The sequence below is a fragment of the Rhinatrema bivittatum genome, unplaced genomic scaffold (genome assembly GCF_901001135.1).
Source record: "Rhinatrema bivittatum unplaced genomic scaffold, aRhiBiv1.1, whole genome shotgun sequence".
NCBI lineage: Eukaryota > Metazoa > Chordata > Amphibia > Gymnophiona > Rhinatrematidae > Rhinatrema > Rhinatrema bivittatum.
In genome coordinates, this window is record NW_021820823.1 from 17,275 (window position 1) to 37,408 (window position 20,134).

The following is a 20,134-nucleotide window of genomic DNA, read 5'->3' on the forward strand; positions in this document are numbered from 1 at the left end:
GGCTAAGTACTTATCTGGAAAAATGGCCACTAAATCCAGCCAGATATTCAACCACCACCATTTATCCAACTAAGGCCTGGATTTTTTAAGTTCACAGAAATTAGAAAATCCGGCAGTAACAGGGGGCGGGGGGGTGAAGTGGGGGGCGGGCCTGTGTAAGCCGGCAGCGATCGCACCACCGCGGTGCTATCGCTGCAGGCTTTCGCAAACCAATAGCGCCACTGTGAAAGGTGGTGCTATTGGCCGCGTTACTGATGGCGATAAGGCTCCTTACCTTTTCGCCGTCAGGGATGTCTTCGCGGCGTCCTCCCTGGTGGAGCCCCCACTCCTCCCCTTCCGGTACGGACGCTGCCCAGAACCGCCCCAATCTAGGTATCGCACGCGAAAAGGGACTTTTCACGTGAGATACCTTTGGAAAATGACCCCCTAAGTGGAGCTGAATATTGACCTCAGTAAAATACTGACACAGTGAAAAGATTTGGAACACAAACTAATTTATATTGCATTTCTTTTGTGTTACAGAGAACATATTTTGATTATACCATAATATTCCTTCATTTAATACTGAATAATGTGGTCCAATAAATTTTATCAAATAATTCAAAATATGCTGATGCATTTAAGTTAATTAATTATATATTGAGGTAGGAAATTCCAGGTACAGAGTATCTAAAATAATGGTAGAAATCAAACATAAACAAGATGCATTGTTTGACATTCCACATTTCGAAGAGGCAAGGAATATCATTTGATGTTTTTGCCTGGTAGTTATTCCTTTCTCCCTTTTCTACCAGCTTAATTGGAAATAGTTCTGGGACTCTGGCAACATGAGCATTCATTCACAACAGTCAAGGGATTTCTCCCCCCCCCCCCCCCCCCCCCCCCCCTATTCTCATAGATCCTCCAACTGCTCTCAGTTTGGTTATTGCAGCAATGGCCCTTAGGCTGGGAACAGTGCATCAGAGATCCTTTTAGGGCCCTGAACCCTGGGCTCTAAATTTGGTTACCTGGTTTCCCTCTTTACGCTGACCAGGACTCTATCCCCTCCCTAGAGGCTGTGAACACTGCCTACACAGCAGCCCCAGCCCCGACCTCAGTCATCTTGGGGTGTGAAAGACGTGATGTGGGGTTTGAATTAGGGACATTCTGCATTGACACTAAGCCATGAGGCTGGCCCTAAATGATTCTTCTGTTATTATACCAGCAATGTGATTACATAGAGAGGTCAGAGAGATATTAGTCATATGTGAAACAAATGAAATTGACAATATAGGAAACAACATAAAGAGGCAAAAGCATGGAAAGCTGTAGGGAGGCCATCCTAGAGGTCACACAGTTTTTGTTGCAGAGTTCATCATTGAGCTCATCAATAGCTAAGTTGCAGAATGCTTCTCAGGGTTTGGCATAATTTACGGTATGAATTTTCAAAGGGGTTTTGCATGTAAAAATAGTATATACACATGGAATTAGAAAGTACTTGCATACTGGCAGTATGGCGCATACATATTAGTGGGGGAAAAAGGGCAGTTTTGGGTCATTCCAGGCTGGGGGTCAGAAATATGCACACAATTTGCTATTTTATCAGGTATACATCTTACATTACCAAACATTTTTACACCTGCTAATGGACTCATGCAATTCAAATCGGACTTGTCTTTTGTCTGCAGTTTTTGGGTGGGAGGCCTGGGTGAAATGGTCGGGGTTCAGGGTGAAGTGCTAAGGGGTCTACGTGAACTGTAGAAGGACTGGATGAACTGCTGGAGGTAGCTGCAAACTGGTGAGTCCAAGTACACCCCAAGTACGTATTTTGATGACCATGAATATTTGGAGTTTAACTTCCAAAATCCATCCATCTCATTCATGCCATACCATGAATAAAGACACAAGTATATAAACAAATTGCAAACAGACATTTTATGTGGTAATATATGTCCAAAGCATGACAAAATATCATATCAAAATAACAAACCAGAATAATGTTTTTGCCTTTAATGAATCGGGGTTGACCAGAGCTGTTAACCATATTTGCCTATTTTGCATTATTCTTTCAGTGACATGCATGCATTTCAAGCACTAAAGCCGTCCTGCCTCTTCAGTTTTTAAGAGCGTGGCTGCTATGCCTTGCTCTTCTGTAGCTACAACATTAAGCTTATCCATAATTGCCATGCTAGTCCCCGAATCTGTAAAGGTCCAGGGAACACAGATTTTGTGGGTGGCAAAGTCCAGTTCACTTCCATAGAAGTTGAGAATCACCCTGCCATTCTACCTCTTCCTCTTAAGCTGAAGTTGTGATGTTTATTGCAATTCAGAATGAATACCTTTTCTCTCACACCTTCCAAATACATAATATACATGCTTACAGTGTGCTTCTGAAGCTGGCCACCCCTCCATTATGTTGTGACTGGGCTAGATCTCTTTTCACCTCTAGGTCCCTTCTGGGAAGAGGTCCATTACAGGGTTTTCTAGCCCAAAAAGGTCCTTGAGCTGCTGCCTTGCCTTTTCTATCTCAGAATGGCTTGCCCCTAAATCCTCTTTTTTTTTTCTCCTTCTTCCACCCTCCCACCCTCCTTTGACTTGTGTTATGAGTTACTGTCCCCACAGATCCCATGTCTACCACCTTGTATCCTCACAAACATTGTCTCACCCCTTCTCTTTCCCTCCTCATATGTCATCTCAACCTCCATCCCTACTGTGCAATCCTCCCCTAAATGTGTGTGTGTGTGTATGTGTGCGTGTGCGTTTGTGTGCATGCATGTGTTCCTGTGTGTGTTTGTGTGTATGTATGTATGGGTGTGCCAGGAGGGCTCACATGGATCTAAATGATACATACTTAATAAAATACCTGTCTCTTGAGGTGAACATATTGCATATTTTTTACATGCCTAAAACATATACATGTACATTTATAAAATAGTAACATAAGTGTTTTTGGCATCAGAAATATATGCATTTACTACAACATACTCACTTACTTTCAAGGCAGAAAAATATGGTATTTTGTAAACTGTGTGGGATCCACCTCACAATTTATAGAATGCCTCCATAAAATTCCACATGTCCACTTATATGCATAAATTGTATACCAGGGACAGAAAATTGGACTCTCTAAGTTCTTAAAGTTATATATAATTATAATATAACTACTTTGAACATAAAAGCCCCTAATCATACATATTTATTTAGAATACTACAAGAATATGATATCACAAATCGCATCCATTAACAGTTTTCTCTTGGGTTTGTCATAGGATAGCAGAAGTTTGGTTTGCTTTTGACTTGCTGATTTACTTTTCCTTCTTTAAGGACTGTGGATAAGTACCAGTCTGATTGAATATCTGAAAGAAAAAACTTTATATAATCAATACACACACACACACACACACAAACAAACAAAAAAGAGCAAAAAAAATGCGAGGATTTATGACCTTTGCATTCCTTCAGGGTCAAGCAATTTATCAAATTCTCCCACTTTCTGGTTTCAATTACACAGCTATTGTGGAAAGAACTTATTTTAGCAGGTTCATTTGCCTCAGTAGGGAATATAGGACTTTGGCCTAATGCTTCACCTTTAGTACAGGCCATTTGAGCCTTAGAACAAATACCAATCATCACTCTTTTTGGAGGAAAAAAAATAACGGCATTGGAGTGGCCTATTGGAATGGAGTTTCTGTCAAGGTAAACGGTTGTCGGCAATGACTGTGCTAGAATGGTGATAAATCCCATTTTACTGCTGAAAAATTCCAGCCTCTCTCCATGCCTGACAGCTCCCCACATTCTCATACCCATTTGGACAATTTCTGCGCTCTGTCCATCTGGTTCTTATTACCTCTCAACCTGCCTGCGTCTGTTCCAGAAAAAAAAAAAAGTACAGGTCAAAACCAGGGGAATGAAACCAAGGTGATGGACAAAACAGAAAAAGGGAAAAGAAAAAAAATTAAGAGAATTCTAGTTTAATCATAACATGCTGCTGAAAGAACGTTTAGATATATTGAAGTATAGTGACAGAGATGTGTGTTTGTAAGAGTCCAACCAAACCATGGTTCTCAGTATCAATCATGACTTTAATGGCACCTGCCTAAGCAATGGAGGCTGCTTTTCTTCAGACTGTTAATTTGAATAATGTTAACCATTTATAAACCTTTTGCACATTGCAGTGATTTCTTTAAAGCAAAGAGGAAATTTAGCTGTATTCTGAAGATAAAAGTAACGAGATTACTAAAGAATTGGTCAGATCAAACTTCATGCAAGGTCAGTAAGGCTGACCTGTCCTGCTATGATAAAAGAATAGACTATTATGTGGCCTGATTGTATAGCTAATGAATAATGTCATTTATCTTCTGAACTTGCTTTTAGTATTTCTTACTGGGCTATCTCCTGTGAAAGCTGGAGATGGACAAAAATTATACATGGGAGTAAATCTCTATGGGTCAGAAATGAATATCTCCTGAGCCGGCCCAAATATCTTTGGTACAGTATAATTTAAAAAAAGTCACAGTTGGGTAAATATATTCAGATATTTGTTCTGTTCCATGACTTAAGAATTTTCCTGAATAGAGATAGCTATGATATTTGCCAGCTGTTGAAGAGTGGCTTCTTTTTTTTTTTAGGAAATAAGGGGATTTAATAGGCCTTGCATTGCCAAAATTAAAACATGAACTAACAATGGTACAGTAGAAGAAGAAATGAAAAATGCATCTAGTCAAAAAATGTCTAATTGGTGGCCTTTGAAAATTCTAACCACAACTCCACTGGCATATATTGGACACATGGTAACAGACACAAAAAGACAGCTTGTGCTAGTTCAACCCCTTTATGTGTCTGCTGTATATGATAAAAAGTCAGTATAAAATGACTGTAATTCCCTTTCGCTGCAGAATAAATAAGCTGAATATTAATTCAAGCAAGATTTCTTAATTGCTGGCATGGCTATCCTTAGAGGCAAAGTAGGCTGTCGCTCTTAAGTGCTATGTGATGCATTTTTTTTAATGGTCAACAAGCTTCTGGGCTTCATTACATAAGCAAAAATCAGAGAAACTTGAATGCTTACATGGGTGATGGATGTATGTTTTTGTACTATGGGTTACAGCTAATTCTGCAAGGTTTACTGAACTCTGCAACATTTCTGAGCCATGTAAAGGAGATATTTGGCCATCGCTCAGCACTTTCTTTTTGTGTGTCCAAAGAAAGATATTGAGACAAGCTTGGGGGATATTCGGCTCTCTCCTACAGAGATTTACCATTGAAGCACAATTTCCTTTCCATCTTTGATTCCAGACAAAATTGAGGTCAGTATTACTTTACTAATAAGGTCTGTTCATTCTTTAATGTCCGAGAGGGTGATTTTCCTCTTTATGCTGAGAACCAATTAAATACCACATATTGATAACTTATAGAGTTAGAAATATTTTCCAGTAAAGAGTTGCCTATTTCTTATGCAAAGATTTTACAGCAGACTTGACCACACATTAGCAAAAGGAATATTTCAGAATCCAAATGGTTAATGGTGAGCGTTGTAGCTTTATAACCCCTCCTGGCTTCCCATAAAGGCTACCCCCGCTGTTGTTGTTAAACTCCTCAGATAAAACCAGGCTGCTCTGCTAGCCTTAAGTCTTGCGTGGCTAACAGCAAAAATACTATAATAAATCAGTAACATATATTGCCAAGTGGGGATAAGTGATATAAATAAAGAGTCACTGAGACCCAGCTATCAATCTGTAATGTGAAAAGAAGTAAATTTATCTCTTGATGGATTAATTTAACTGATTAATTTTTTAAACACCATCCAGTAGTATCGCTGGCATTTGTTTGTATTCTCCTTGTTTTGCTTTCCCTTTTCAGGTCCATTTTTAGATGCTGCCTGATTTGCCTGATTTAAGGTAAAAGACATTGTCCACAGCCTAAGAAAAGTAAAACTATACGGCTGATAGACTATCGTAAAACAGACTTTCTTCTTCTTTATCTGGTTCTGGGTTTTTTTTGGTTTTTTTTTACTGTGGACACAGGGCCTGGTTTGCTATTTTTTTTTAAACACCCCACCCCCCCATACAGTTATATATACAGAATAAACTAATGCAAATGGCCCTTCAGTAAGAAAGATGTGTCATCAGAACATATCTAATTAATAATATCTGCCAGCATTTATAATATGGAAAAGTAACTGCCTGGAAGATAGACAGAATTTGTTTTTATTTAGCTTCTTTACTGCGATAAACTTTGACAAATGGCAAAATATAAATAGTTCTGGAAAGCAACAATATAATCAATCTTTAAAATGAATATAAATCAAGGATTTCATTAACTGCTGGTAGCCAGTTTAATTGTAACCTTGTCCATAATATCTACCTAGCTATGTATGTCCAAGCTATATTAAAAACCTTTAAATGGCTTTGTAATATCAGTTACATCCAGCTACTATAATTAATGGTAGTGTTTTATAAATCAATATATGTATTCTTGATAAATTCATATCCAGTTAATGGTGTAATTTAAATAAAAAATTAATGTGATAAAGGATAGACAGAAATAGGCAAAACATCTTTACTGGTTAAAAGCCAAATTTGTCTAGATTTCATTTTTTACCCTTCTGAAAAAAAAATCCTTTTTATGTTTGAATAGCATTTAGCTATTTTTATTGTTTGCATTTTACATTTTGTGATATTTTGGGTAGCATGTGCAGGCTTTGATCCTGATTATAGAGGCATTATTTTCCCCCTGTTCTGTGTCCATGGGAAAATATCTTAGTAAAATCAGGCCCAAGTGTGCTAATGATAATATTTCAGCCAGATGCCTGAAAGATTTCAATGAAATGATTAGTCCCACAGTATACTTATAAAAGTGCAATAAAACTAAAACAAATCACAATAATTATTCCCTTCCTGTGAGCAAATGCAAATGATGTCCATGTTAATATTTTTTTCTGTTTTAAAATAGAAAAACAAAATGTAGCAATTCATTATGTATCTGATATGTGTATGTATGTATGCATAAATATATAGCTATATGCACATATTCTATATATCTATACAGAACTATATGAATGCACTTCTTTGTATGATATGTATATATTATTTAAATATAATATCTATCCAACTATAGATATAAAGTTATAATATATAATTATTAACACATGCACACATACACACACACACACACACACACACACACACATATATATATATATATATATATATATATATATATATATGACATAATATAAAGTTATATATAAAGGCATATATTTGTTTAGTTACCAAAAATATACTTTCAGAAAATATTATTTGTTGTTTTGTATATAGTAGTGTACAGGAAGGTCTTATATTAATTGCTATTTGCCCTTACAGATCCCTGTGCTCTGGTTTAGTACACCTCATGCTACCTTTTCAGAAATCCAGACAAAGACAGTATATAGACTGCAAGCTTCAGAAATATAAAAGGCAGAAACTGATAATTGCTTTTTTAATTTCAAGCTGAGTTGTCATATAAAACTAGCAATTGGTTCCCTTTTTGCTCTGTTAGTAGCGTGGTTGCATTTACTTGATATCAATGTATTAACCACAAAATGCATCATCCTCAAAGACTTTCACTGAAGCCTGCCCACTGCCAGTGCTGCATATTAGCAGATATGATCTGCATTATTGCAAAATAAAACTCGAGCCTACATCTATCTATATATACACTGCATTTTATGAATAATATTTGCCCTTCCCTCAAATTATGCAGAACATTAAGTCTTGCCATCCAAACTGACACCGTTCAGAATTGTTACTCTAATCCACTGAGATTTTTTCTGACATTTTCCTTAACATTGCTCAGCCTTATTTAGAGTAGCAACTGAGATTTGTGCAGTTGTGCTTGACACTGATGGGTATTTTCAAAATGTTACATGAAAAAAAAAGGTTTGCTGTCAGTCACCTTAGTAATTCAGCTACACGAGCAATTACTGTTTGTTAAAAGTTTACATGTGAAATGAAGCCAGAATTTAAAGATGCATTATCCTTCTGCTGAGGCTGAAATTAGAACTATGGGGGAATAATGCGGAAGGCACGATTATAATTATATGTTCTAGTGCACTTTCCTACCAGAGGATAACAATCTGTTTAAAAGGTATTTTGATTTCAGATGAAAAGAGCAGCAAAAGACACAGCCACTCCTCTGAGGCTTAATTTAGGATTTAGGGATAGGAACATAAAATATCAGGATACTGGAATGCATGAAAATATGTTACACATTTTAAATACTTTCCTTTAACAAGGTATTGTTTATTTTCTCTCCTGGGATCACTAACGTATCTATCCATAGACAAAGCAAGGCATGCAACATTCTGGAAAAAAATAGCACATGAAAGAGATTTCATATCTGGGCAGATTTGCAACTTTTTATTCTGAAAGAACACCTCTTTTTATAATAGTTTTAATCCCCCCAACTCACAGTTTCTAGTGTGTATTTTGAACCACAATTGAAGTGGCATCTTGTCTTCTATTCTATGGAATGAATTTCAAAATAATTCACAGGTTGTCAAATCAGCATATAATGATTCAAATTTTGCCAAATTTGATTGTCTGAATTTAAAACATTGTTTGCTCAGAGAAAGATTTCAAAAGAATTATGCATCAAATCAATGAAGAGTTGTAAGTTATTCTCCTACAGCCTACATTTCAACCTGCACATTTCAGTTTGACTTATTTTACCTATCCACTTCTTAATCTAAGGGATGAACAGAGCCAAGGAATGCATCCGTGAGCAGCATTGGCATCATCCATACATATAAAGAGAGAAAGCCGTTTCGGAAGAAAAAGCCCCATCTTTCCTACATCGCATCAAACAGAACTCAGTGTTTGGGAAACAGGGTGACATTTTCAGTTTATTTGAACTCTAGAGGTCATTCAGTTATCTCCTGCTAAAATGTCTTTTCTCTCTTAACTATTTGTGGTTTCATCCTAATGTACATGACAATTTATTGGCAAGCAATAAAATATGATGTAATCAGGTAACTTGAAGGTAAGAAAGTCTTCAGTTGAGTGATCAAAGTTACAGTATGCAGGCTGCAGCTCTTGCTAATTTATATTGTCAGACATTACACTGAATTTCTTAACATTTCTCTTATGTGCTCTCTGACTAGTGTTCATATTAAATTACAGTACACAGACCAGATTAATATGAGAATCTGGAGTTTTTGGCAAATTTAATTTACTCTAAGGTTATTTTTCAGCTCTTGGGTTTTTTTTTCTTTTTTAATATTGCCAATATCAACTAAGTCACCTACTTTCTAATTTCGACATTTTATTTTTATAGTTTACAAGCAAAACAATAAGAAAAGTTCTTTAAATATGTATGTGTGTGTATGGGGGGTGTGGGGTGGGGGGTGTTTCCCTCCCAGACACTACAGATTGTAGTATCGATAATACAAATATTCCAGGTTTACTACTCATACAAAGCCAAGCAATTTAGGGGGATTCAAACACAAAAAAATTGTGTAAGTGATTTCATTTATTTTGATAATCCTCCTCCTGCACTGAGCATTCAGCTGTCTTTGTCAAAGTGAATGACAACAATTTGGCCAACTCTCTCTGAGCCGCACTCAGCAGTGACAGGCAAATTATCAGAGGCCCTGCACTCCTTATTATCAGAGGAGAAGTCATCAGGAGGACGCGTGGAGGATCCCTCTCCCCTGTCACTATTTGTCAGTGGGACAAGGGCCACTGCTATGGGTAGCTGACAGGTAATTTCAACAATAACAATTACTCCTATTACTGGTGTCATAAACAATTCGCCCAAGGCATGACAATACCAAAGCTTTATAATTCAATGCCATATAAATAAATGCCAGCAGGTAACAAGTAATTTAGCTCCAATCAAGCTTTGGCCCCAGCATTAATATTGTTATTGCAAGAAAATGGAAAATTGAAAAAAATTCAATATGTTAATGAATTAAGATGGGTTCAAGGGCTAGACCGGTGGAAGGAAGGGACAATTATTATTGTTTCAGATTCAGGAAAATATTTGTGTTCACATGGAATTATAATTACTTTCCGAAATGAGAGAGTGGCTGCATGTCAGCTAACTGTTTGATATTTTTCACCTGGACGGTTTATTGACTCGTCTAGTCTGTTTACCAAATATGATAAAATAATGACTTATGGAACATGAATAACACCTTTTTCTGCACTCTTAAATATCCTTTTTCATAATGAACACAATTATGGTTTCCCCCCCCCCCCCCCCCAATGTGCGACGCATTAAATATAATTCCTCCCCATCCCCTGCTTTCTTTCCACAAGACAAAATAAATACTTCAGTCCATGCAGGCTCAAGCTCAGAACCGATTAGCTCTGTTAAAAATAATCATTTTTAAAGACAGAACCGGGGAAGGAGATCGTTTCCTGCTAGGAGGGTATCGCAGGAAATCACTTGCACAGCCCTAAGTAAAACTTCTTGATAAACTCAATTTGCAATTTGAGTATTTGTCCAGTAAGACAATGTGCCATCAGTCTGACAGCAGTAAAAGAATTTGAAAATCTCTAATTAGGAGAGCTGCAGAGCAATTAACACATGTCAAATTTCACTTCATCAAGTGCCACTCTAATTTTCCCAGTAAAAATTAATGGACTTTTTTTTTTTTTTTTTTTGTATGTGTGTGTCCCCTAAAGGCAATGTTGATTCAAATCTGCTCAAGATGCAGCGTTGCACAGCTAAGCATCTTCTTGATTACAATCCGCCACACTTGTAACTGCTCTCATTCTCACTGCCACAGATACTTTGTCAACAGTCAAATTACACCATGCTGATAACAATGCATAATGGTGTTTCTTAAAGGAGGCCAGGCCCCCCCCCCCCCCCAACCTTGTCATGATGGTGCAGAGTTTCAGAAATATGTGCTGATCGCCGCGCAATAAAAATGCAACTGCCTAAAACAAAATGTAAACAAAATGTCACAAAAAAAAATACAAAAAGAAGATTGTGTGTGTGTGTGGGGGGTGTGTGTGTGTGGGGGGTGTGTGTGTGGGGGGGTGTGTGTGGGGGTGTGTGTGTGGGGGTGTGTGTGTGTGTGTGGGGTGTGTGTGTGTGGGGTGTGTGTGTGTGTGGGGGTGTGTGTGTGTGTGTGTGGGGTGTGTGTGTGTGTGTGGGGTGCTCCTTGGCTGTAATCATAAGCTAGCCTTCCTTGCTTTTCAATATAACAATACTTTAGGCTGGGAACAGGAAAATATTTCCAGTCAGCCAGTTTGTCAGCCTTTCCAGCAGTGCTTTGCACTGGACATATTTTCAGGAGCTAAAATGTCATATATATATATATATATATATATATATATATATATATATATATATTTCTAAGCTTTATTTTGCTTGTGGGCTGTAAGAAGTCTTGCTTTTCCCAGCAATATTAAATCTTGCTAAACAGAGTTTGTTTTAGAAGCAGACTGCAATGGATTCTGAAATCTTCCAAATGTCGTCAGCCATATAAGAGAAACTAGAAATTCAGTCGGAGCTGTGCATGTTTCCAGAAATACAGTTGTGCATGCTGTGATTTTTTTTTTATCCATGCTGCTTGCAGTGTTCCTGAACCAGCAAGGGCCCCCGAGTCTCACAGTAATTAGAAAAATAATGCCAGTCACTAGGAAAGGTGGACATACAAAATCTCATCAGCTCCAGATATCCTCTGTATTCTTTTTAGCTTAAATTAGAAGTAGCAAAATAAAAAGAAACTATAAAAATATACAGATACAATACAATACACTCAAATATCTGTTCAAACAGGACTGACTACTGCTTTGTGCCCGTGGCAAAACCTGCACTGAAGAGGGCTCTGAAAGTCTGAAATGAAGTTAAGGTTTGAGATTGTATCTCTATAGTCTCTGGAACTGGTGAGGCCTAACTACGTTACCTCTGCCTCAATCTCTGGGTTAAAAAGTGACACAAAATGTTCCCTCAGACTCACTTGTCACATTAAGCCTTGGCAGTGCAGTATTTATTTAAACTCTCTCAGCAAATTCTTTTATCTGGCGTAATTTACTTCAGCCAGTTTTTTTTTTTCATTTAGCGACTCTCATTATTCATCCTGGGTTTGGTTTGTTTTTTTTTTTTTCTCTTGTACCTGGTTTACATAATCAAGCTGATGTCCACTTCAAATAACATTAGAAAGGAAAAATATTTAGGTTTCTCTTTCCTAAGCCTAGTTGCCCCCTTCCTCACAGATGTAGCCGATGCTACTTTTAAACAGTTTGGCTTAATCCAATTAAAAGGTACCGGCTTCTTTCAATAAGCTGGTCCTCCAAAGCCCTTGGAAGCTTTCAAAGGTGAATACAAGGCTCAGGAAAGAAAGTGGCCACCGATTTCATGTGCCCAGAAAGCACTTGCTGGGAACACAGACTCCACAAGACAAGAAATTATCCAGGGCTGAAATATGCATCCTGTTAAACTTCGGCAGTAGATCAGAACTGCAAAATGACCCTTCCCGAATGAAATAAATTAAAAGAAAAGAAACCTTAAAACCTGATCATAGACTTCAATGCAGGCATAATCAATTCTACTTTCAATATGTGGCTTGTTTTTTTTTTTTTTTTTTTTAAATGCTAAATAAACAATACATAATGCATCCCTCCTCAGCCGAAAGCAGGAGGGCTCTCTGCTCAAATAACAGGAAACATATTCAATTTTCCTAACAGAAGACAGTTCATTAAGCTGTGCCACATCAAATAAAACTTTAATTTCTTCAGCATCAGAGTCGCAATGAAAGCAATTGAGAAAGATGAGCCATATGGTACTTCTATCAGCAAACACATATTGCTTATTCCCCAAAGTTTTCCCATTCTGCTCCCCAGACCTGCGTAATATAGATAATGTGTTCTGAGAGCAGCAACCATGAGCTATCTGGTGTACACTTCTAATACTGTATTTAATGGGAAATAATGAATCATAAAAGCCTGCAGAAGACGGCTTTTGCCAACCTAAATCTCAGCTGTAATTTCGTTGTTCTGTGCCTAAGATGCTGTTTGCCCTTTCCAAACAACAGCAGTTGAACATAATTATGCTGCTCTGTAACCGGGCTAGAGGAGAAATCCAGAAAATATAAGCAAGCTGCAGTTAACTCTTTGATTTCTGTACGTCACGTTTCGCCTCCCCCCCCTTCCCGAGTTTAAGCAGACCCGGCGGCATGTGACGTTTCCTCATTCTGACTGTCATCCCCCTCACTGGTGCATCCCCAAACCGTATGCCCTGACTCCTAGGTGCATTTCCAGATTTCCAAATCAGCTTCGGGTTAGGAAGATTAAACCTTTTTGCGAGATATCCTGCCCGGTGTACCTGGTCCGTGATCTAACCGGATGTAAAATAGTAAGACACGCTCGTCCTATTACTTCTCCACGCTAACATGTAAACCGATGTGATGTACCCCAATGAATGTCGGTATACAAAAGCAAATAAATAAAAACTAAAATAAAATAAAAATGTTTCTTCTGCTATGCAGATGCTAGAATTTAGGGAAAAAATTGTGAGCCAGAAATTTCACCGATCAGGGCTTTTATAATTTTTATACCTTGCAACCCTAAAAGGTTTCACTGTACAGTTTCTGAAATATTTACAGAATCATTTTGTAAGAAAAAAACTCCACTATATTTTTTCTCCTTCTCCTTTATTTTATTTTATGTTCTCCAAGTTTTTGCTGGAGGCAGCATTTGACATAAAGCAATGTCTTTTTTAAGTTTTGAAGCTTAGCTGAAGGTCGCTGGGATAGGCTTCATGTATCTTAGGGCAAGAATGTAATTCTGGTATGGTTTAGTAGCACCGTGAGCTTTTTCCTCCTTTTTTTTTTTTTGGCATCCCAGTGATCAATATTTTGCAAATACTGCATTAATCTTGAAAACTTTCAAGTGCTGGTTTATGTCTATACTGAAAACAAAGTTCAGTGATTTTGTTTGGGTAGTTTACAAACTCAAAACTACTGCATGACAGAGGGAGTTCTCAAAAGTTGAAGAAGGCATATTAAGAAGAGCATGCTTTATTGTGGGTCTGAATTCCAGCATTAGCACACTTGTTTGCTTTTGAAAAAACTAGCCGTTCGCTTTAGAAGTGCTCATTGCCCATTCTTCTCTCTTAAACTCAACTCTGGGCACTTCTCAGCATGGCTTTTCTGTCCCTAGAATTTTTAAATCATGTAGTTTGGGGTTGGGGGCAGGGGGAGGGAGTTAATAAAATGTTATACACACTATGTCATGTATGGAACATGGCTCCAACAGGTAACTTACCGAAAGCATGAAGCAAAGTAATACAAATAATAAAACAACCTGCAACAGTACAGAAAACCCACATTGATGAAATTTCATGAATGCCCCAAATCAAATGCTGAAACAGGTTTCTGCGCTAGTGCCAGTGAACCTCTGCATGCTCAGATGGCTCACAATGACAATGGACTATTGCAATGTAAAACAAGCTTGAGGATAAAAAGGTGCTTTTTGTTACCATTTTATCAAAGCTGTTCATCTTCTAGCTGCAGGCAGCATTTTGCTGGAATTGCAGATATTTCTCTGTCCAGGCTCCTTTGTTTGTGCATCTCATTTGCATACATTTGTCTCCAGCTGAGGGTGCTTTCAGCTCATTAAGGCCTCCCCTCACATTATTTCATAAGCCAGCTGCTAGGAGGGATTTCACCTGTGGTGACTGAGAAAAGAGGGGTGAAAAAAACAAATTCTTCATAAAAAGGAAATCTTCTGACTCTCTTCTCCCTATAAATGGGCTCCATTTGTGTTAAACAGCCTCTTGTCATGATAGATGCCTTCAGGGGTCAGGGGTTAAAGTTGATTTGAAGGTCAGCAGTAAAACAACAGACAAACCAGACGCCAAACTGGTTCCTTAGCTGTCGGTGGGAGCATTGGTACAACCAGGTCTTGAACCTTTTTTTTTTTTTTTTTCAGCTTCGAATAAACAAGGGCTGAATCAGAAGTGGATCAGCCAGGCTCCTAGAAGAAACTGAACAGAGAAAAAAAAAAAAAAACAACAACACACAACTCCTATCAATGTCAATATCAAACAATAACAGGGAAATAATAGGCTCACTCTCAGCGCTATCAGCCTGTTTCATTGTTTCGAGTATTAATTCTTCTTATTTATTTAAGGAGTGTCAGCCCACTGCCTAAACCTGTTTCAGTGTCAGGATGAATAAAACTTTTATGGCTCATAAAATAGAGCCATTGGTCTCTCAATGCTCTGTGCGGCGTCTTTTTCTGGCAGACTAAGCTAGGCCTTTGCTGGATCGGTTCGGATGCAGAACCTACTGTTGCTATGGAGTGCATCATGTCGGAATAGAAAATGATTTTTGATTGCCAAATGGAGCTTAGCGGAAGCGAGAAAGGAAAGTATTTTTTATTTTTTCAGCGATTATGTCACAGCTCCAGACAATTCTCAGAGCTGATCTTCGTGTCAGGGTATCCGTTTCCTGAAGTGCGTTCATTTCTAGGAACTGGAGTTCCGGCACTTGTAGAAAATAAAAACAAGTTAGCTTCACAAAAGGAAATTAGAATGGGTTACTCTGCCTATCTCTGTATCTGTGTGGATGTCATGACACCTTTTGACTCATCTGTCTCTGCTCTGTGCTTACTTACAGGCATAGGTTATATTGTTTTCTAGTGATGAGCAAGTTAAATTTCCTCAGTGGACCACGTTCTGTATATTTTGCAATAAAAATATATATACTAAAACATATTCATAAAATTATTGCTTTTTTTTTAAACAGTAATTCAGTTCTAGCTCCTTTCATTTGTGGGCATACTGAAGTGTTATGCCTTTCATGCTTATCTGTCAGTGCATGGTAGCAATTCTCCATCTTTTCCTTGTTTTTTGTTTTTTTTGTGTGTGTGTGTTGGGGGGGGTGGGAGGGGTGGAGAATTGTATCAGTTTCATGTTTTAAATGCATGTGCCATGCTGCAATATTCATTCAAACTATACTTTACGTCTCAGGGTGATCTGAATCCCTAACTATAAACCAAGTAAAAGAAGTGTGCTAATGAATATTTACTTTCACCAAATTGGATATTATATTTAACCTTAATCCAATAGTTCCAATCCTGACTTGCTTTCTGATATTCCTGTGCTTTTTATACTCAACTGCCTGCTGCATTTGCCATCAAGAAAACACCAAAGTGTCTTTCTCCCTTCCCATATCTTGCATTTGAATTCTCACGTCATTCATTTAGTTCTCTGCCTCTGGAACACATTTTACAATCAGTGCATGTACTATATCTATATCTATCTAACTATCTATCTATCTAGTTTAACCTTAAACATCTGAAATATCAGAAAGAATATAAACACACTTACATAATAAGAGCAGATACAGTTTATTCAAAACTGCCTCTACTGTGTTTCCTATTTTTACCTTTGTCCTAATATAATCGTTAATTCTTTTATGTGCTTGAATAGTTAAAATGTTAACTGCTAGCCAATGCACCCTGCCTCCCCCTCATATCTGTCTCTGTTTATGGAATGGGCCCTGGTTTCCTCCTTGCCTTGTTCTGCTCTAGGTCTTCAGGTCACGAGACTGTAAATACACACGGCACTGCCCCAACCCATAAATCTGAGCAAAGGGCAAGCTTATATATTCAGATTAGCAATGTGAAAAAAAAAAAAAAAAAAGAGAGAACAAACAGAGTCTGTAATGCATCAGGCGCTTTCCTAGAAACAAAAACCAAAATTCCAAGGAACCTTCCTGAGCAACCTTCTTGGGAAAGAAATGTTCTTGTTACCTCCTAATATGTATTTACATCCCAATAAATGACCCCCAAAATTAGGAATAAGTTTACAGTTTAGTCACAAATCACCTTACCATATTTTTATCGGAGACTGCTAACCAAAGAAAAAAGTATTTCAGTTACTGATCTATAGATTTGCATCTTGAACACATTTTTTTTTGTTGTTTTTTTTTTTAACCTTATGTTTCTGTGCTTCAGTAGTTTTTAACAGAAATTGCCACTGTTGTAGCTTTTCAGTTCCAAGGTCTTGGAATAAATAAAATTGTTATTACTCACATCACCAATTTCCAAGAAATATTGCTATAGTAAATGGAAGAGCACTAATATTAGCAAAGTGATATATGGAAGACTACATACCTTTCAGCCTGCACTGCCTCGGGTGATCCTAGGAACAGCCAAATCTTTTTCTTGGGGCTTCTGAATGAAAAGCAGAACCTCAAGGCAATCTTTGGATCCAGTATAAGCTTCCCCTCACTCTTCCTATAAGACACTGTGAAATAAATTTGAGATTAAGCTCATACTGAATGAAGAAACAATGAGGAAAAAGGGTTAGAATTAGAGTTTTCCGAATCACCAAGGACACATCTTACTGTCCTCCCGCCCTTTCACACTATGGTCTGGCTGACTGGATTTAAGCAAAGCTAGTCGAACAGAAATATTGCCAATGTACAAAGCACTATAGCGGAAAAAAAAAAGAAGAAGCAAAGGCTTTTTTAGTCTTGTATTACTGACCTCTTTCTGTTTCCATCATTCATCTCCCTTCCCTCTTTTCTTCTTATCTTGGGTGAATAGAACCTGCTGGTAGAGAGCTTTCCTTTTTCACTTTAGTTCAGGTGAGGTGTAACATACTACAGATGTGACAATGATAGAACCCATTACACCGAGGAGCTTTTCCCTGCTCCAGTAGAAATCCAAGTGAAATCTGCAATCAGTTGACAGACCAGGAAAAAAAAAAAACATGCCAAAAAAAAAAAAAGAATAATTATTTGCACTACTCCCCCTCCTCCCAGGGTGACATAAAACAAATGTAAATCAAATGTCTGTGGTATTGATGGATATTAGAATTAAAAGATCTCAGTATCAAGAATGCTGGTGGTTGTCTTGCTCATGTCATTGAGGACTGACTGTATTTTCTTCACAATAAAGTGGATTTCACTAGAAGATAATGATTTCATTTTCCTTTTACCTTTCTTATTTTTTTTTCTAAAATGAACAAACCTGATACATAAACACCTTGGCATGGTGGTCAACACACTAGTTTCCTAGAAAACAAATGAATTTGGAAAGGTATTCATCTCTCTTACAAAATCTGAAGGAATGAGATGATCATGTCATTTGAAGTTTGAAATGAAATGTATCTTTAAGGGCTAGTGAACACTAGCAGTGCCCCTGGTAAAATGGATTTTTTTAGGGGTTAAAATGGATAGCACCAATCCTGGGTGATGCTATAGGTCAAGTAATTTCAACCTAATGGGCAATGATATTATTTAGTAAATTCTGGAGGTAGCATCCTTGCTGGAATAAGAACTCTTGGATGATGGGGAAAAATTAAGTTCTTTTTTATATTCAGTGTAATGGAGATAAAAAAACAAAGAACCACACCAAGGCACTGGAGAAAAAAAAAAACACAAGAAGGAAGCAATCAGCATCCTGCAGCCTTCTTTCTCTGTTTCCGATACTTCATGCTGGTCTGCCAGTGCCTCTTTAGATGGTTGACTCCACCATCTTCACAGCAAGTAAAGGTTGAGGGAATAACAGAGGCATTCACCCCAAACTTTAGTACTTCATTGTGGAGATCGACACTGAGTAAAAACAGCTGATTCCAGCATTTCAGTGTCTTTACGGCTCAGTGCAGCTGACGCTAACCTGCCCTGACCAGGTTTTTATACTAAAGAGTCTGGAATGCTTCTGTCAATCCCTCAACTACTATTTGTAATAATATGTGTTATTCTGAGCCAGATTTAAAATTTTCATCCCCAAGAGTTTTTGATTACAGTTGTTTCTACAATGTCATGCATGCATATGTACCAAATATTGCTGTTTGAAATTTTGGTTAAAATCTTGTTCTTATGTATAATATATCCTGCCTACAGTTTACAGTACTTCCCAATAAGATGTCAGGTTTACAGGGACAATATCAATGAGTTTGATTCACCTAAAATTGGAAGTTAGAAATAATTACAGTGAAATGATATTAAGTAACTTTGACAAATAAAATTATTCACAGTTTAGAGATCCTGCATATCTGTAAAAAAAAAAAAAAGCAACTTTTATATTTATTTATTTAATAAACATATCCCACTAATCTACAATTCTCAGTGGATTACATCAAAACATACACATTTAAAACACAGCAAAACAAAACAATATCGGCAATATAAAACAAATACAACAGAAAATTCATAGAAGAACATCACAGAAATCCAAAAGGGAGAGATCACAGCAAGAGGAAGATGCTAACTAGTATATGCCATAGAGACCAAAAGTATTTTTAACAATTTTCTAAAATGAAGTAAGCGATTGTACCCTGATCTCATCAGTCAAGTTATTCCACAAACTAGAGATGGCAACAGAAAACATTGTATTTCAAAGCATAGCAAGTTTAAATAGAGATATGTTTGAACAAAAAGAACCAAAGTAAAATCAACTAGATGCTGGCAAGAACAGATTGATGTCTATCACAGAGTCAAGACAAAAAGACACTTATAAAAACATTCAAAATCTTACCTAGGGAGCTACCAGGAAAGATGACCATAGGACTCCAGGATGAACAATCTTGTAGTCAATAAACCCTGAGTTTTTATCCTCAGTTCATTATGAACAGAGGCTTATCAGATGGTACTGAATGTCCATGTGTGTTGCATTTTGTGTTTGTGTGTGTATATAAAGGCTGGACTTGCTTCCCTTACACTTTGTGTGGAGGTAGATCCTTGTGGGAGCATCAGACCTTTTGACTTTTCAAAGTTAGTGAGTGATTTTGGGAGGGGAGGTGTAAAGAGGTGGGGCACAGTTGTCACTTTTACCAAAAGAAATGCATGCAATTTTTGTGTTTGTGTGTCCTTTAATCTTGAAATGGATGGATCTGTTCTGCATGGGAAGGTAAGTCCTTGTGGGAACCTCAGACTTTTCCACTTTTCAATTTTGTGAGTGATTTTTCTTTTTTTTTTTTTTTTTTTGGGGGGGGAGATAAGCTTCACAGGAGGGATTGGCACTTTTCCCACAAGAAATAAATGGGGGCAGGGGGAGGCACAATGAATTGAAGCTATCTAGACTATCACACCTTTACTGGTTAGATTGGTCCTTGCTTGGAATTATGTTGTTGTGCTGGAGGTGGACCCTTGACCTGGCGCAGGATTGGTACGGCCCTCTGAGGGTTTCCAGGGGGTGCCTGCTGCCAG

General features: G+C 37.6%; 2 long non-coding RNA genes across 2 annotated transcripts; one reads left to right on the forward strand and one right to left on the reverse strand.

The window, feature by feature from the left end:
- Positions 1-1,905: 1,905 nt before the first annotated feature.
- On the reverse strand, positions 1,906-17,662 carry LOC115082172. The gene is made up of 4 exons (XR_003854096.1): positions 17,469-17,662; positions 17,094-17,226; positions 14,452-14,649; positions 1,906-3,335 (listed from the first exon to the last, which is right to left on the reverse strand). It is a non-coding gene; the product is annotated as an uncharacterized LOC115082172 (long non-coding RNA).
- Positions 4,904-15,048, forward strand: LOC115082170. Its single transcript, XR_003854095.1, has 3 exons — positions 4,904-5,285; positions 8,709-8,846; positions 14,904-15,048. It is a non-coding gene; the product is annotated as an uncharacterized LOC115082170 (long non-coding RNA).
- Positions 17,663-20,134: the final 2,472 nt, after the last annotated feature.